At 44.9% G+C, this 19,779-nt stretch overlaps 1 protein-coding gene and 1 long non-coding RNA gene across 4 annotated transcripts in view; one reads left to right on the top strand and one right to left on the bottom strand.

Annotated features, from left to right (window-relative positions):
- The window catches only part of LOC144986665 (NACHT, LRR and PYD domains-containing protein 12-like), a 515,000-nt gene that overhangs the window by 333,676 nt on the left and 161,545 nt on the right, over positions 1 to 19,779 (bottom strand). The window lies entirely within an intron of this gene.
- Positions 1,509 to 16,183, top strand: LOC144988235 (uncharacterized). The gene is made up of 2 exons (XR_013652079.1): positions 1,509 to 13,545; positions 13,577 to 16,183. It is a non-coding gene; the product is annotated as an uncharacterized LOC144988235 (long non-coding RNA).

The raw sequence follows: 19,779 nt of genomic DNA, 5'->3' as shown, positions 1-19,779 counted from the left end.
GGCCCGATAGAAATCGTCGATGAGGGCACGGTCCAGAATAAGGGAGCGGGAGACCCATGAACGCTCCTCCGGACCGTAACCCTCCCAGTCCACGAGGAACTGAAATCCCTGGCCCCGGCGGCGAACATCCAACACCCTGCTGGCAGTGTAGGCAGGAGCGCCATCGATGACCCGGGCGGGCGGTGGGGAAGCGGACGGCGGGCACAACAGACTCTCCCGGACGGGCTTCAGCTGTGAAACATGAAAGGTAGGGTGTACCTTCAGGGCCGCCGGGAGCCGCAGCTGCACACAGGAGGGGTTTATGACCTTCTCGACGGGATAAGGCCCGATGTAGCGAGGGGCTAACTTGCGGGAAGTGGCTTGAAGCGGTATGTCCCGCGAAGAGAGTCACACCCTCTGTCCCGGTTGGTAGGCGGGACTCTCCACCCGATGGCGATTAGCAATACGGCAGTTCTTCTCCCTGGTTCGCAGGAGAGCGGCCCTGGCCTGAGTCCAGATGCGCTGGACACGCCGCAGATGATGCTGGACAGAGGGGACAGCCAAATCCAACTCCTGCGAGGGGAACAGGGGTGGAGAGTACCCGAGGGATGCTTCGAACGGGGACATACCGGTAGCTGAGGACGGATGGCTGTTCTGGGCGTATTCGATCCACACAAGGAACGAGGACCAGCTAGAGGGGTTCTGAGCGGCCAGACAGCGGAGAGCGGCCTCAAGCTCCTGGTTGGCGCGCTCAGCCTGCCTGTTGGATTGGGGATGGTGTCCAGACGAGAGACTGACCGTGGCACCCAGAGCAGAACAGAAGGCCCGCCACACCTGAGACACAAACTGGGGACCACGATCAGACACGATATCACTGGGTATGCCGTGATGACGAAAAACGTTCTGAACCAAGATGTCGGCCGTCTCAGTGGCGGTGGGCAGCTTGGAAAGGGGGATGAAATGGGCAGACTTAGAAAAACGGTCGATGACTGTGAGGATGACGGTGTGACCTACTGAGGGGGGCAACCCAGTGATAAAGTCCATGGCTAAATGGGACATGGGGCGTTGCGGAATAGGCAGAGGATGGAGCAGACCAGCAGGAGGGGAATTAGACGATTTAGAGCGGGCTCAGACGGTCCAGGCAGCGATGAATTCCCTAACGTCCTGTTCCATGGAGGGCCAGAAAAAACGGCGTTGCAGGAGTTTGAGAGTCCTATGGGTGCCTCCATGACAGGCTATACGAGATGTGTGCCCCCAGACAAGCACATCTGAACGGAGGGAGGATGGGACATATAGAGTGTTAGGGGGAGCCGGGGGATGATCCGGTTCCTCCCCTTGGGCCTGGATGACACGGCTCTCGATGTCCCATGTTAAATTCCCCACAATACAGGTAGGTGAAATAATGGGAAAGCTTTCCTGGTCATCCCCTGCACTGTAGAGGCGGGATAAGGCGTCTGGTTTGACGTTTCTGCTGCCGGGTCTATATGTGATGGAAAAGTTAAATCTATATAAAAAAAGGCACCAGCGGGCTTGGCGTGAGTTCAGACGCTTAGCGGAACGGAGGTAGACCAGATTTTTATGATCCGTCCACACAATGAACGGATGTTCAGCCCCCTCGAGCCAGTGGCGCCACTCCTCTAGGGCGAGCTTTATGGCGAGGAGTTCTCGGTTACCGACGTCATAGTTTCTTTCCGCCGCGGAGAGTTTTCTAGAAAAGAACGCGCATGGTTTTAGTTTCCCTGTATTTATCTCACGTTGGGAGAGGACCGCTCCCACGCCTGAGTCGGAGGCGTCGACCTCGACGATGAATTTTCGGCAGGGGTCAGGCTGAATGAGGATGGGAGCGGTAGTAAAGAGGTTCTTAAGTTTGTCGAACGCAGAATGAGCTTCAGGGGTCCAGATAAACTGTATATTAATAGAGATGAGTTGAGTCAAGGGGGCAGCAATGCTACTATAATTCCTTATGAAGCGACGGTAGAAGTTTGCGAAACTGAGAAAACGTTGGAGTTGTTTCCGAGACTTGGGAGGTTCCCAACTCGTGACGGCTGTGATCTTGGCAGGATCAGGACGGATGTTACCAGAATCGATTATGAAACCGAGAAAAGAAATTGTGGGAACGTGAAACTCGCATTTCTCTGCTTTAACGTATAATTGATTTTCTAGCAACCGAGAGAGGACCTGGCGGACATGGTGGATATGTTGTTCCTGGTTCCGGGAGTAAATAAGGATGTCATCCAGGTACACAAAGACAAAACGGTTCAGAAAATCACGGAGTACGTCGTTAACAAGATTTTGGAAAATGGCGGGGGCGTTAGTGAGCCCGAAAGGCATCACCAAATACTCAAAGTGACCGAGTGGAGTGTTAAAAGCGGTTTTCCACTCGTCCCCCTCCCTCATACGAACCAGATGATAAGCATTACGAAGATCTAACTTTGAAAAAACCAGAGCTTCTTGAACAGAGTCCAGAGCAGCATCAATGAGCGGAAGAGGATATTTATTTTTTACAGTAATTTGATTAAGTTCGCGGAAGTCAATACAAGGTCGTAATGTTTTATCCTTTTTCTGAACGAAAAAGAAGCCAGCCCCCACGGAGACGATGAGGAGCGAATTTGACCCGATGAAAGGGCTTCCTGGATATATTTCTCCATAGAGAGTTTCTCCGGACCCGATAGATTAAACAACCTCCCTTTTGGCAAGGTGGCGCCTTTCAAAAGTTCAATAGAACAATCGTAGGGCCTGTGAGGAGGTAGATAACCCGCCCTAGTCTTGCTAAACACAGTTCTCAGGTCGTGATAGCAGGGTGGTACCTTCGAGAGATCGATAATCTCAGGATCCGGATCGTTATGAGGACGGACCGAGGGAAAGGCGGAGCAAAGACAGTTGGCCATGCAGGTCGTGCTCCAGTTAGTGACGTGGAGATTAACCCAATCGAACTGGGGGTTGTGGGTGCAGAGCCAGGGAAAACCTAGAATGATGGGAGACTGGGGGGATTTGGTGATGTAAAACTGTATGAATTCGTGATGGTTACCAGACGTGATGAGATGAACGGGCCTAGTGCGATGGGTGATCTGAGTGAGGATCTGGCCTCCTAAACCAGCCGCTTTGACAGGGAGATCCAAAAGTTCTGTGGGAAGGTTGAGATCAGAAACCAGAAGGTCATCAATAAAACTTTGTTCTGAACCAGAGTCAATGAGAGCTTTACCCTCGAAGGTATTTGACAAAAAACTTAGCTTGACAGGAATATATAAAAAAGAACTCTCAGTGGCGAGAGAAGATGGACCCGCCCGCGGCCTGTCGTCTAACGGGGGGTTTGGGTGTTTAAACGAAGCTTACATTGATGAACGAGGTGACCGGTTTGGCCGCAATAGAAACACGCCCCCTCATCTCTTCGTCTCTGCCGCTCCTCAGGAGTGAGCTTAGAATGTCCAATCTGCATGGGTTCCTCTGTGGAGCGTCCGACAGAATCGTGAGACATAACATGAACATAGTTAGTAGCAGGGGATGGAGGAGAAACACTGGCAAAGGGTCTCTTGTCTTGGCGGGGGCGCTCGGCATGATGTTCACGGAGACGCACGTCGGACCACAAGGCTGCGGTGACGAGCTCTTCAAAAGATCTAGCCTCGGGTTGCGAACATAAATGATCTTTGATCGAGTCATTAAGGGATTTGTAGAACACCCCTTTAAGGGCTATATCCGGCCAACCCGCCTCCACGGCTAGAATCCGAAAGTCTATTAGATGGTCACTCACGGATTTGTGGCGTTGTTTGAGGGCTAGCAGACGGCGGGTGGCCTCCTCCTCCTTGCGGGGTTGATCGAAAACCAGCCGGAACTCTCCTAAAAAGCGTTCGAAAGGAATTTGAGAGATGGGATTAGCAGTCAGGTAAGCCTGTGCCCATTGAAGCGCTTTACCCCGGAGAGAGTTCACTATAAGGGTGATTTTGCTGTGGTCTGCATGATAGTGCCGAGGTGCCTGCTGGAAGATCAAACGACATTGCAGGAGGAAACCCCCGCAGGCTCCTACGTCACCTAGGAAAGGCTCAGGAAGGAGCCGGATGTTTTCATTAGCTGCATTGTCTGTAGCGGGGCCCGGGCTTCCGGTGGCGGAACCCGTGCTGCTGGCTGTGGCGTTAGTAGGTCCTCGGCCGGTTAAATCCATCAGAGCCTGAGAAATACCGTCCAAGCGACGGAAAAGGTCCTGCTGGGCGGCGGCCATCTGGTTGAGGGATTCAGCTTGCCGTCCCAGAGCGATGCCTTGGTGAGTGACGGCCAAGCGGAGTCCTTCCGGGTCAGCTGGGTCTGGGTAATGGCCAGTCCGTTCTGTCATGGTCGGACTACTAGGGAGACGCAGATGCTGGAACCCGGAAGAAACTCAGGAGGCGATGTAGTAACAGGATGTTTAATTATAGAAGACAGGGGACGTCGTGGATGCTGGAAACTGCTGGAAGCGAGGGAGAGCACCGAGGACGATGCGGGACAGCCTGTGACGAGGTGGAGCGCCGAGGACGGCGTAGACAGCCTGTGACGAGGTGGAGCGCCGAGGACGGCGTGGACCGCCTGTGACGAGGTGGAGAGCCGAGGACGGCGAGCACCACTTGGAGTGAGAGAAGAGGGCAGGAACGATGAGGCAGGAACGTGGCGAGGAACCAGCTTGACCAATGGCGAGAAGACCTGAAGACGTGAGACAGACGGTAAGTACAAGCTTGGATTACTAGAGCGAGAGTAACTCAACTTGAGGCCAGGCGTGATCACCGGAGTGAGTATAACGGACTGGCGCTGGATACTTGTGAGGATCTCCCTTATGAAGGCTGGCAGGGTGATGAGGAGATGAAGGTCAGCTGGTTCCAATGAAGGAGCAAGGAGGGGAGGGGTAGCAGCCGGAGGCACCGTGACAATAAATATTCAAAAGAAGTCCAAAAGTGAACAATAGATTTACCCTTAAAAAAACAACAACAAAGAAAAACAATAGATTTATACTGATTCATGTGAGTGATTAATATGTGGCTCTAGCACGCTAATTAAATGCCTGAAAACCGAGTTTTCCACCACCGAATAAGGTTGCATGTCCGTGGCTATGAATACTCCCACCGCACGCGTAATTGCATTTGCACAAGTTGAGTTGCTTGGAAGTTTAATTCCAAACGAAGACAGAAGAGTAGTTTGTGTAGTTGTTGGTTCAACACAGTGCTTCTCAATTATTTTTTGCAAGGCCCCCTTAGGAAAAGGAAAATATTTCGCGCCCCTCCCTCCTCCCCCTCACACACACACACAGACACACACTCGCCACGAAGACAATATATTAGGGTAGTATATATAAACTTTGTGTAAGTATACCTAAAATTGTATCTTTTAACAATAAAAAAAGCAATATAAATCCACTTTCAACAAATATTAAATTTCTTTTGCCACAAAGAAACCATGTTATAGTCTAAAATAGAAGAAAAGCTTAAAATAAAAATATCTGTCAGTCCTTATTTAAACTAGAAAAATTTTGACCAACTGAACCATTTGATGCAGAGAAAAATAATTCAATCAATAAATAATATTAAATATAAATTGATCTGAAACATTAACACAGCAGCACCAATATATTTAACGTTTTTAGTCTGAAGAAAGAGGTAAAAAACATTGTGCTGATTCTAAATGATTCTTTATTTCTGATCTCAGAGTGCAGATGTTTTCCTGCATTACCTGCTGTCTTTATGTCAAATACGGACACCGAATAAACAACAGGCAGACAAAGAATATGGAAAATAAAGACGTCACCAAAATGTCTACAATAGGTCATAGAATGACATTATTAGCATGAGCTGGGGAATCTAAAGGCACGTTCCGACTCTCAGCTGGATCCCACCACCCCTCCCCTTTCATTATCTCTCACACGGGAGCCGCGTGTGACAGGAGACGGGAGCGTGCACCTGCAGGGACGGCAGTTCACTGTTTCAGGCTGTTAAAAACTCTGTGATATAAGAGATAGGAAGAAACAAACAGTGGCACAGATTTTTACCAAGCACTGAGCTGCTGTCACCGCCGACCCCCGTTAAATTTTCGCACCTTTGCCTAAGACCGCTGCTGCTGGGCGCGCCCCCCGGCATCCCATCTGGGCGCGCCCCGCTATTTGAGAAGCACTGGCTTAACAGATAAATAAATAAATACTGTAATTTCCGGACCATAAGCCGCTACTTTTTTCCTGCGCTTGCAGCCCTGCGCCTTATTCAGTGACGCGGCTAATTTATGGCTTTAATTGACGGCCGCCATGGACGTACTAGCGGACTCAGAGCAGAGGTTGAATACTCTATCCAATTCCAAGCAACAAGTCATTTATTTTTCAACACACCTCTAAGCATCCAAACAGCACGGACCTTACTTCAGGTCTTAGACACTTCAGTCAGGGTTCAACAAAAAGAAACACACATGCCCAGCCGCATCCAAGAATCCTTTGGTGCCATTTGACCCCAACGTGCATGTGATCGCCACTACTATATGATGCAGCTTTCAAGTTAAAAGCAATCGTTAAAAGCAGCCTGAAAAAATCCACCATCACCAACTGGTTTGGAAAAGCCGCTCTGCTGCGCAACGGAGAGAACAGCACATGCTTAGAAGTGAATTTACATCAGAGTCATAGTGACACGAGCCCATCTATTCGCAGCTCCGTAATATACGAGATGATCTTTTAAACGTACGTATATTATTGCTATGTTGTGGTTATTATGAAGCGCCTGTTCGCTCATTTTATTTTTAATCTGTGTGGTCAGTGCTTTTTTCTGCCAGAACGAAGCCAGAAGTATAGTTAGGTCAGGGGTTGACATAGCCCAGAAATTTGCACTGGCCCACAGGGCCAGTAGTTTTTGAAAGTTACTGGCCCTGCCTGAAAGTTACTGGCCCGACACTGCGCACAGCAGGACCCGCCGCTCCGCAGGTGCTTGCAACTTTAGGGGGGTCCGGGGGCATGCCCCCCCGGAAAATTTTAATATGGTGCAACTTGGTGCATTCTGGTGACATCTAGCACTAATTTAACACTTTTCAATGACTGAAAATAGACCATATCAAACTTAAATCTGCTCTAGTCTGTTTCAGATGTTTTGAAGAGAGCACTGCAGTGTAGTAGGTAACACTAGTTCAGAAGTTTTCATGCTGCTTCTAATCACTGCTATTTCACATTTATTCGTAATCAATAGTTAAGAAGTTTTATTTACTTTTCTGCTCTGACTGCCTTGACGTTCTGCTTTTTGTTACTGTTGCAAAGCTACCTTTACTTTTTAGTTACTTTAGTTACTTAATTAAATTAAATAATTGAAAAACTAAATAAAAATAAATGACTGAGATTAGGCCTGCACAATATACCGCAAATTTATCGTTATCGCAAAATCCAGCTCTGCAATATGCATATCGCAAAAGACGGCAAATATCGCAATTAATCATAAATCTTAACTGTGTTAAAACAATCTAATGGCAGCTTGAACCATTTAACGAATCAAATAAATCCCTTAATGAATTTGACCAATCGGATGGACGCCTTCACGTTGTTGACCAATCAGATGGAGCCCTATTATGTTAAATGTTTGTCACCTATGTCAACGTGGGTCATTTGGAGTATAATTTTTAAACTGTTGCAATGAAATGGGAATGGTTATTTGGTTATTTTGCTATTTGTTTATGTACCGTAAATTATATCGTTATCGCAATTTTAATCTCTGATATCGCATATCGCGAGTTATTCCTCATATCGTGCAGGACTAACTGAGATCATTCAGCTAACTAGAAATACTTACTGCTTACAGTGTTGTAAAGAAAAACAAAATTAAGTAGTTTGACATTATACTGCATTTGAGTCTGAGATTCAGGTATTTGGAGTTGCCTTTGATTCTTTGTTTTTCAGCTTAAAGCTTAGTGCAGGGGTCGGCAACCTTTTTTATTCAAAGAGCCATTTCGGACCGCCCCTAATGAAAAAAAAAGCACCCGGAGCCACAACCCGTTTTGACATCATTATATATATTATGCATGTTTATATTATATCAAGGGTGCTCATTACGTGGATCGCGATCGATTTTCAAGGACATGAGTGTAGATCACGGTCCAGAAAAGATAAAAAAAGTACTTCTTTCTTTTCATCTTCATGTTTATTTGTTACATGTTTATTTCAACATTATTGTTTATGTACTGATGGTTAAAAACTACACAGTGAGTTTACATAAAGATACTTTTGTATTAACAGATGAGGCGTTTTATTACAAAGACAGAAAGCAGCGACCATCGTATTCATGCTCTGCTGTAAACGGTGCAATGCGGGGAGTGAGGCATTTGGCGCTGCTGGCTCCGTATTTGTTGAACCTTTCGCAGCGCGATGACTTCTCTTTTTCTCTCGTCTTTCCGACCGTGGTCAGAAGCGCAGGGGAGATTTCCTTCAGGGCCGAAGGCAATTCTCCTTCGGGGTTCACTTCCCTGTTTGAAACCCTCAACCTTCAGAGCGGATTAAAAATGACTCCAAAACAGTTATTCTGGGAACGACGACTACTCTTTATTTAGTGCTCCGTCCTCCGAACACACAATATATTTCATATATTTCACCTCCGCTCCGTGCTCACACCCCCATTTTTACCTGCACACGCCCCTTCTCCCTCGTGGCACGCGCGCCGCACAGCAACAGTATAAAGCGCGTGCCTCACAGCTTCCTTGATGAGCTCGTATTTATCGGGCGAGAACTGCAGAGCTTATAGCAGGAGGAGACACGCGGGGCGGCTTTAATAAACTTCGGTTGCTGGACTTCTACCGGGGACATGATGTGCAGCGGGGAGAAAAAGCCGCTCTGATGACAGAGCCTGCGCTCAGTGAATTTAAACTCGCGTCTGCAGTGACGTATGTGTCAGAGGATGTCCGATTGGCCATTCTGCATGTCAATCAAGTCCCGTTCTTTTCTGTGAGGATTTTGATTGGCTGGTGGATTTTCAAGAAGCACTCTCTTCCCCTTCAATCTCCCCCACGTCCCCGAAGATGACCGGTCGATCGCGACCGACGCAACAAGCTCCCCTGCTCTGAAACACACATCACCGCACACGCAAGTCCAAAACACCGGCGCTAACTCTCCGTCACCAGAAAGCCGCTCCCCGCTCGGCGCCACGCCAAGCCCCCGGCAGAAAATCACTCCAGACCCAGGGTGTTTATTGAAGCCGCCCCGCGTGTCTCCTCCTGCTTTCAGCTCCGCAGCCCTCGCCCGTCAAACACGAGCCCACCAAGGAAGCTGTTTTTTACGTGGCACGTGCCTCGCACGGAGCCAGCAGCGGCTTTGAAATGCCATGAAAAATGAACAAACTAAAATAAATTTGAATTTTTATAAAATACTCATTATTTTCCAAAGTCACAGGGAGCCACAACAGAAGGATGAAAGAGCCACATCTGGCTCCGGAGCCATGGGTTGCCGACCCCTGGCTTAGTGCATACAGTTTCATCTTCAATGCATTCATTAAATATCTTGCTGTCCATACTACTAAATCCACCCATTACTCCATCTAACATATTCCTATCTATTCCTGCCATGTCTTCCACATCTCTGACATGCTTCAGTCTCTCTTCAGTGACAGTGTCGGATTTATAATCAAATGTAATAATAACCCACTGGCTTGTTCCTTCGTTGTTGCTGTTTAACATTGTTTTGTATTGAATTGTTACATTCAATAAAGTTGGAAAAAAAAAGTAGTGAGCGCGTGCCGCGTGGTGCTCGGCAGTGAAAGCCACGCGGGCAGGCGGGAGAGAAGGAGAAGTGATAAAAGGTTTCCCATAGAAACCCTTGAAGTCTGAACACAGGACTAGCAGAAAAAGTAAATTATGAAGACGAGGTAAATCTACACGTTTTCGCAAAATATACTTTATTGAAAAAGTTGAAAAATATATTATCCGTTAGATATTTTAGTGGCCCGAGCGGACAAGTGAAAAATAAAGTCTTGTGGTCCGTACTGCTCGAAAAACAGGACCGGGCCAGCGGACAAATGGCTATGTCGAGCCCTGTAGGTGAAGGCTAGCATGCACTAACAACATTTAGCCTGGATGAACATGAATTGATGCGGGAAAAGCTGCAATCTGCAGCTTGGCTGAACGTAAATATGTGGGAATAACATCAGCCTTTATTTTGTCGGGACACGACTGGAAACACAAATTGACGTGTTCGTTTGGACTGAGCGGAATTTTGCATTGAAAAGCTCACAGCCTCCGTGTGAGCTGGAGACATGTTCCTGTGACGTCATTTCCGGGTGAGCGTTTCCCAGCACTATTCGTGCTTGACTACTGTTCTCTTGTTTCGCATTAGCCTGACTACTATTGCTTACTCTAAGGGTTATCTGGATTAATATTCACTTCTAGCACCTTTTAGTAGTGATACACTACTGTTAAACCGCTTGCTGTTCACTTTCTCATTTTGCTAAATAAACCACTTCTCTTTACCTAAACACCGCTAGCCTTAGCTTAGAACCTAGAATGGCCACCATTCCTCCTTCCACCTTTTCCTCTCTCTCCTGCTCCATGTGCTATATGTTTAGTGACGATCCTGCCTCCTTTAGTGAAGATAGCGGTAGATGTGTTAAGTGTAGTCTTGTGTTAGACTTGGAGGCCAGGCTAGAGCAGCTAGAAGCGCGGCTCCGCACAGTGGAAGCTAAGCCGGCTAGCCAGGTCGTTACTCGTAGCGCGGGTCGCGCTACCAGGGCTAACCCAGTTAGCACCCCAGCGTTCTCCCAGCAGCCGGGAGACAGTCAGGGGTTTGTACCGGTTGGGAGGAAACATAGTGCTAAGCGCAAAAACTTAGAGCACCCGAGACTCCACGTTAGTAATAGGTTTTCCCCCCTCAGCGACACACCCGCTGAACACTCAACTCTGGTTATAGGCTCTTCTGAAGTTAGAAACGTGGAGCTCCCAGCGGCTACAGTCAGGTGTTATCCGGGGGCCAGAGTTGGTGACATCGAGGGGAACCTTAGGATGTTAGCTCAGAGTAAGTCCAGGTTCCGTCGAGTCGTGATTCACGCAGGCGGTAATGATGCCCGACGGAGACAATTTGATGTGGCTAAGTTAAACGTAGCTTCGGTATGTAAACTTGCTAAGACGATGTCCGACACTGTAATTTTCTCTGGTCCCCTGCCGAACTTAGTCAGTGATGAAATGTACAGCCGCTTTTCATCATTCAACCACTGGCTTTCTAGATGGTGCCCAGAAAACGGCGTTGGTTTTGTGGATAATTGGAGCGCATTTTGGGGGAAGCCCGGTCTCATGCGGAGAGATGGCGTCCATCCCACTCGGGACGGTTCCGCTCTTCTTTCTAGAAACATTTCTGCTAACCTTAGACTGCTGGGTCATCATCTTCTCCGTGGAAAAGATGGGGTTTCTTTATTTAATTATAACCTTAGAGCCCAGATATGAGCTATATTGTTAATCCTTTAGAAAATGCTGCTACTGTCAAGGTGAATGTTTGTCTCCTTTTAGTCTAGACTACAAATTGGGACTTAAAACACAGCTGGGACTTTAAGTAAAGAAGTACAGTAACCTTTTTATTTTGGATAAGTGAAAACAAGTTTAGAATGACGAAATTAGACAAAAACCAGACAAAAGTTATATAAAACAAGACAATTATTTAAACACAAATCCAAAAGGGAGAGAGAAGAAGAAAAATCTTATACTTAACTTTGAATCCAAAAGCGTGTTCATTTATTTATTATTCATGCCAGAAATGGGGGTTACATTTGTCTTGGGTTTGATTAAATAAAAGCAACATTTGCTTGAACTTGTCTGCCGTTTGTACGTATTGCTTTCCTTAAGTAGGGTGGGCGGAAAAGAAAAAATAATCGGGGGGAAAATCGGAAATCGAATTAAAAAACATAAAATCGGAGATTTTATTTTTAGGCCATATCGCCCAGCCCTACCCAAAATGTAAATGAACCCACTCACTGTCACAAGCACACCCTGGACCTTGTTTTAACCCATGGGATAGAGATCAGCCAGTTGACTGTCCTTCCTCTTAACCCCATCATTTCTGATCACTTTCTGATTACCTTCCAGTTTAATTTAGAACATGATACTGCCCTAGTGAATAAGAAACAACTTAGAAGAACCTTAACTGACCGTTCTGTGTCTGAGTTTAAACTCACAGTTCAGCCAGTACTTGGTGACATTGTGAGCAAATACTCTGAGACCAGCTCCCATAGCATCAGTCCTAATATAAATGACCAATTTGTTAATGATGCCTTACAAGCCCTCAGGAGTACACTCGATGTTGTTGCCCCCTTGAAACCTAAGTTCGTTAGACAAAACCGAGTAGCACCGTGGTTTAACGCTGAAACACGTTCTCTTAAACAAGAAAGCCGTAAGTTGGAAAGACAATGGCGCCGCTCCGGTTCAGAGCAGTCTCTGAACATCTGGAAACATAGCCTATTAAATTATAAAAAAGCTCTGCGTAGAGCTAGAAGCCAGTACTATTCAACCTTAATATCAGAGAATGGAAACAATCCCAGATTTCTTTTTAGCACTATTGCTAAATTAACTCGCAGTCAGAGCTCAGTAGAACCACATGTTCCTGTTTCTCTCAGCTTTGATGATTTTCTTACACTTTTCGATAATAAAATCTCAAATATTAGACATAAGTTAAATCAAGTTATTCCTACTATCAGCCCAGAGCAGGCTGAAGCGGTAGAAGTGGAGGCATCCTTAGAAACCTCTGTAACATTAGACTGCTTCACTATTATGGATCAAGTAGAAATTGCATCAATTATTACATCCTCCAAATCCTCAACGTGTCTGTTAGACCCAATTCCCACTAGACTTTTTAAAGAAACTTTTCCCCTAATTAATGATCCCATATTAACAATGATAAATACCTCTCTGGAAACGTGTTACGTGCCACAGTTTTTTAAATATGCAGTTGTTAAACCTCTTCTGAAAAAGCCCAGTTTGGATCCTAACATCTTGGCCAACTATAGACCGATATCAAACCTGCCCTTTATTTCTAAAATCCTAGAAAGAGTTGTAGTTAAGCAGCTTTACTGCCACCTACAGGACAACAGCCACTTAGAAGACTTTCAGTTGGGGTTTAGACCCCACCACAGTATGGAAACTGCACTATTTAGAGTCTCTAATGACTTGTTATTGGCTTCAGAAAAGGGACTACTTTCTATTCTTGTCCTGTTAGACCTCAGCGCAGATTTTGACACTATCGATCACAGTATTTTACTCCATAGATTAGAGCATGACATAGGGATCAGAGGATCTGCTCTCCAGTGGTTTAAATCCTATCTGTCAGATAGGTATCAGTTTGTTAATGTAAATGGACATTCCTCTCAGTGCACTCGAGTTAACTACGGAGTCCCACAGGGCTCAGTCTTAGGACCCATCCTGTTTACGCTATATATGCTACCCCTAGGAAACATAATCAGGAAACACAGCATTAATTTTCATTGTTATGCCGACGATACTCAGTTGTATTTATCCATGAAACCTGACCAGAATGACAATATAGAGAAACTGAACGCCTGCATCAGTGACATCAAGACCTGGATGACAATTAATTACCTCCTCTTGAACCCAGAAAAAACTGAGGTTAAAAAAAAGAAAAAAAGAAAAAACTGAGGTCATTATACTTGGACCTAAAAACCTCAGAGATGCTCTGTCTGCTCAGATAGTCTTCCTGGATGGTGTAAGTATAGCCCCCAATTCCACAGTTAGAAACCTTGGGGTTTTATTTGACCAGGATTTATCATTTAAGGCTCACATATCTCAGGCGTGTAGAACTGCATTTTTTCACCTGCGGAACATTGCTAAGATCAGAAATATACTTTCTAAGAGTGATGCTGAAAAACTCATCCATGCATTTGTTACGTCGAGGCTGGATTACTGTAACTCTTTGTTAGCAGCGTGTCCTAAGAGTTCCTTAAGAAGTCTCCAGCTTGTTCAGAACGCAGCAGCTAGATTGTTAGCTGGAACTAGCAGAAGAGATCACATCACTCCTGTGTTAGTTTCGCTCCATTGGCTCCCAGTTAATTCCAGAATCAAGTTCAAGATCCTCCTGTTAACCTATAAGGCCTTACATGGACTGGCTCCGTCCTATATTAAGGACCTCATAGTCCCTTACCATCCAATGAGAACACTTCGCTCGCAAAATGCAGGACTGCTTGTGGTTCCTAGAATTAGTAAAAGTACGGTTGGAGGTAGAGCGTTTAGCCACCAAGCCCCTGTCTTATGGAATAAACTCCCAGCTCATGTAAGAGAGGCAGACTCAGTTTCTACATTTAAAGTTAGACTGAAAACATTCCTCTTTGGACAGGCTTATTGTCAGACTAGTTAGTATTCAGAGATTATTAACTTAATGTTAAGTTGTTTAAATTAAACTTAACTATTTCTTTTAAAAGGCTGCTAGAAGTTGAAGCTGGGGTAACTATGGTGCACTGGGGTTCTGTCTTCTTTTCTTTTCTACTTCTACCCTTCCTCTCCTCCATTCCTGATCATAATTTATCATTTAGTTCTCCATGCCTCTGTCTGGTACAGTGCGATTCATGTATTGTCCCTCTTTTCCTCTCCCCTCCTGGGGAGTGGGAGTGCTTCCAGACTCCAGTTGGCCCATCCGTGCTCCAGTTCCTGACCGTTTACCTCGCCTTTGCTCCCGCTCCTACACCTGGCTGTGGTTCCTGTCTCCGGCTCATCTCTGGCTCGTCTCTGCTCTGTACCTGACCGAGTACCTCGTCTCTGCTCCTGCTCCTGGCTGTGGTTCCTGTCTCCAGCTCGACTCGCGCCTTTGACTGTCCCCCCAACCACGACTGGATGAAGCTCGTCTGCTGGACTTTAAATATGTAGTTATAGATTTAGATAAGTTAATTCTTCTCTAAGAGTACTGGTACATCGCCTGTCCGTCCTGGGGGAGGATCCCTCCTTCATGTGGGCACCCCTGAGGTTTCTTCTTTTTTTTTTCGGAATCCGTTTTTTTAGGAGTTTTTCCTTACCGCGAAGGGGGGTCTAAGGGCAGGGATGCCAGTATAGCTTAGTCAGTTTGTTAGTTTATTTTAGTATTTTCCTATTGACTCTTTGTATTCATGATCCTTTTGAGTTCATGTTTTACTTCAAAGCCCATCGAGACGACTGTTGTTGTGATTTTGGGCTATACAAATAAAATTGAATGGAATTGAATTGAATTCTCCTGCTGCTCGTTCACATAGAGCTGCTGGACCGATGGCAGTCTGAAGGCTCCCACACGTAACAACGCATCCGCCCCTCATCCACAAAACGTTCAGTATTAAGTCCGATTGCTCTGCACAGACACGATTCGCTCGGTCCACCGGCGCAATGGGGACGAAGCGCTCCTCCTTGGAGCCGCCCTGGCAAGGGGGGCGTCGGAGAAGATAGGAACGGGAGACAAAGAGCCCGCTTGGCGAGCGCGGAGCGCAGAGCCGTCCGCGGAGCAACAGTGTTTGTTGTGGAAGGAAACTTCTGACGCACGCGCTGTGCGGCGGCTTGTAATCGGGTGTGCTCTATAATCCGGAAATTACGGTACTCAAAATTAACCACACAAACGAATGTTTTGCACAGAACAGAACGCAACATAAAGTTTGGTTAACTGGAATTACATGTCTGCCATAAATTGAAAGGGCGTAAAGACAACTAAGCGGGCGTATTTAGGAACTGAGTGAGTGAACCTTACAACCGCGCTGGCGCAATTTTAACCAAGCGACCCTGTATTTTACAATTGCACGGCTGCAATCCTAACTGAACAGTGATATTGCGCGGTCAATTCCTTTTTGCGCGCTCACCTGGTTTTACGGTCAGTGTTAAGGGGGCATTTTTGTCAACCGTTCTGGTTGATCTGATTGGCCGAAATTTTCATGGCTTATCGGCGAGGCAGAAGGGCGGGACTTTCATTTTTCAGAGCGGGGGAGGGGGGTGTTAACAGGCGGCCCTTGAGCTCTCTGCCTTTCATCATATTTTCTATGTACAATACTTTCACAACCATAAGGTGAAAGTTTTACATTTTCTCCAAAACGTACAGAGCAGCCCTAATGTGTTGTTGTGTGACTTCGGTAAAGAGGATCTAGGAGAGAACAGCATGATGACTGTACGGAGTAGGGATGGGTATTGTTAGGTTTTAACGGTACTACTACTCTTATCAATACTGCTTATCGATCCGGTATTTTAATGGTACTCTTATCGATACTTTTTGAGGACGAAAAATAAATAAATAACAAATTAAGAACATAAAGTGTTTTATGTCCAGATTTTTTTTTCCTTCCGGTTCCGGGTCACGGCAAGACGCGTGGTCGAGGCTCTCTGCGGATACAACTATCTTCAAATGACTTAATAAGTGGATTTTCTCCAAAAAGAGAGCTGACCATGGCCCCTAAGAAAACCCAGGAATATGACGAGCTCAAAAAGACCCTTGATGATATTCAAGAAACGCTTAGATCTTTTATGGATCAGTTGTCAGCTAAGCTAACGCCACTGTTGGAGATGATGGAAGAGTTCCGAAGATTTCGGGCTCAAAACGAGCAACGAGAAAACCGGGTCGACATTCTGGAGAAAAGACTGGACGATGTGGAACAGCAAGTAAGGTTGAGTAATGTCATTCTCACTGGATTACCAATCAAGCCTCGAACGAAGCTGAACGCTGGAGCAAGCACTGCTAATGCTAATGCTAGCGCTAGCGTAGCTAGCAGGGCTGTTCATACGGAGCACGGTGGAGAGACTCTGGATCAGCAAATAAATTTATTTCTCACATCTAACGGGATTTCCCTGGATCTCAATACCATCGAGACCTGCCACCTGCTCCCCAGGAGAAAGGAGACGGGTAAACCAGCGATCCTCATCAGGTTTGTGAATCAAAAACACAAGCTAGCTCTGATGAATCAACGAAAGAACCTAAAAGGTTCGGCTGCTTATCTGAACGACCATCTGACCAGAAGGAATGCTGAAATCTCCAAACATGCACGGCTTCTCAGGAAGCAGAAGCAGATTGAGAACACTTGGGTTAAAGGCTGCAGGATTTACGTCAAACCACTCGGTCCAGAGGACCGGTCCAAGGTTCTGGTTGTGAACACCATGAAAGACTTTGAGAAGTGCTTGTTTACGGTTGTCTGAAACAACATGGAGTAATACACCAAAGAGCCAAATAATTTCAAGAAATATGACACCTGGATTCATCACTTTCTCCATCTGTATGACGTCACCTGAATCTACAGCAGAGATTTCTGACCTGCAGACAACTTGACCTCAACTTTCACCGAGCTGATATCAGCTGAAGAAGGATATGGACCTGAATCTAAATATCTGCAGACATAACATGGAAGAGACTAGAAACTGTTTTTTTTCAGCTGTTTTTTCAGGAGAAGAAGAAATACCAACCTTGGATAATCGACGGAATATGGACCCTTTTATTTCTTTTTCCATTACAGCATTACTTTATTAAATGTTGAAAAAAAAAGAAAAGAAGAAAAAAAAAGAAAAACATATAAAAAAAAATACAAAAAGTAAAACAAATGATTAATCACCTATTGAAAATGGTAATATTGATGTTTAACTATATTACTTCACTTGCTCCAAAAAAATTGATAAATTGATTCAAAAATCTTTCCTAATGTGACATAATTTTGCACGTTTTTAACTTTTGATACTTGATGAAATTTTACTATGAAAATCTCTGAAACAGTGTTGTGTCTATTTTACTGATATAGTATTATGTTCTAATCATATGAATGACTTTTGTTAGTAACATATATTTTAGATAACTGATCTGGATTTGCCATGTTGATTTCTAAAATAGTTATTTTTTATTAATTTTTAACATAATAATTAAGTATTATGTTGCTTTATCGATATCTTATGATTTTCAATTCTGTCTGATAAAAGCTAGGAACCGGATATTGATAAATCATGTAATAAAATGGTTACAGTATAACGGGGTGGGATTATATAAGTTTGCTTCCTTCCACTCCATTTCAAGCAATATTAATTAATATGTCTAATTATCCTAAGTTTGATTAGTTACTGTATGAATGTATAACTGAAGATAATATTGCTTTTGTGTATTGTTTCTACTTGATTGCTTGAAATAAACCATTTCAAATCAAAAATGTCCTCATTATGGAACAACATTGTTTTTTTTTAACAAAACATTTTACTTTATACATGAGAATGTTCCAGACAGGATATTCATTTAAATATTTCATTTAATTATTTTTATTCTTTATGAGCGTGATGTTTCCTTTGATCTTTTGTCCATTTTCCACAACCTTGAATAGACTTTTCTGTCTGTCAAACACCCAAAGTTAAGTTAAGTGATAGAAACAAATACACTTTGATACAGACTCCTGTCTGTTTATTTATTTTTCTTTAAAACCAGTAAACCCAATAAATTATATTAACTTTATGGATGAAGAATATAATTAGTGATTAATTATCATTAAGTATTAGGAAGCAGCTGTTAGTTTGTTGCTGGTCTGGAACCATAAGCGGTGAGTCTAAGTCCTGCCCCTCTACCTGGGTGCAAACCCCCCCCCCCGTGGAACGTGTTCACAAACAGCGCAACATATGGTCATCGTAGCAGCAAGGTGACAGGATGGTAGGGGCTCCTTGACGCAAACTAAAATTTTACGCGGAAATGGGTTTTCTTAGTATATAGGGGGATAAAAGGATTTTTGTCGCGGGGCGCTCACGTGTCCCCTACGAGATCACCACGGACTGTGTGTGCGCTGCCTTGCCTTGTGTGTGTGTGCGCGCGCGGCGCGTACTGTGTGAGCAGCCCCGCCACCCGTGCACACAAATAGTAGACAGACCACTCCTGTTCAGCGAAATTAATTTCATCATTAATTAAAGGAAAATTGACTGACTTGATGAGTTAAATATTGCAGATAACGTTTATATTTAGTGGGACACAAAAACATACGACTTCTCCAGTACTGATAGCAGAACCGTTCAGGTCAGATCTTAACGATACTGCGGTCTTGAAGAATGTGGCCCCGGGGCTGGTTCAATACCGGGGCTCTGTACCCATCCCTAGTACGGAGAGAGGAGAGGACGTGAAAGAAGACACCCCCCCCCCCCCATAGTACAAAGGTGCAGATATGTGCATAATGCAGAATGACTTCATTTTAGGAACCATGGAAATGCAAAAAGACACGATTATTAGGCACAGTTTAAACTGCAGCTATCAGCTACGCGGAGGAAAACGGGAATAGAGCAGCTGCAGTTCAGTTAAATTAGATCTTCACAGATTCGGACTTCCTGCTTCAATAACTTTTCAACCCAAAATGTTGAAAGAGCCAAATTGGACGAAAAAACAAACATGTCTGGAGCCGCAAAATATTAAAAGCCCTGTTTAAGCCTTATAATGAAGGCAACACACTAGCTATATTAGCCTACTATCAAAATGACTAAGTTGCTACAAATACATAATGAGCATTAACGATTAAATCTTTATTTGCCCTGCAGTGCATTCTGCGGAGAACGACGTGTCACGTGACTGCTCTGTTGTGCAAGTTTAACTTAATTACAATATCAATGAATTATGTTTCATTGCTTTGATAAAATTAAAGAAATGTAATAAAGAAATCCGATTTTTGATGTCATTTTTATTGTGAGGATTCGAACACAAAACAAAAAAATGGAACGTGCGTGCCCCATGACAGTCAGCTGCGCTCAAATGACAGAACAGCTTCAAGCATTTGCTGCCCCTGCAGACTTTCATTCAGCTCGTTTAGCTGGCTTGTCACAGTCATATCCACCAAAAAGTGCAGCTTTTCAAGCCACAGTATCTTCCAGTTGCGGGTAGTTCAGGTCTTCGCCTTACAGGAA

This window comes from Oryzias latipes, chromosome 2, assembly GCF_053564925.1.
Source record: "Oryzias latipes strain Hd-rR chromosome 2, Olatipes_Hd-rR_3.1".
NCBI lineage: Eukaryota > Metazoa > Chordata > Actinopteri > Beloniformes > Adrianichthyidae > Oryzias > Oryzias latipes.
The sequence above is the reverse complement of the archived record's forward strand: the minus strand, read 5'-3'. Positions and strand labels throughout refer to the sequence as shown.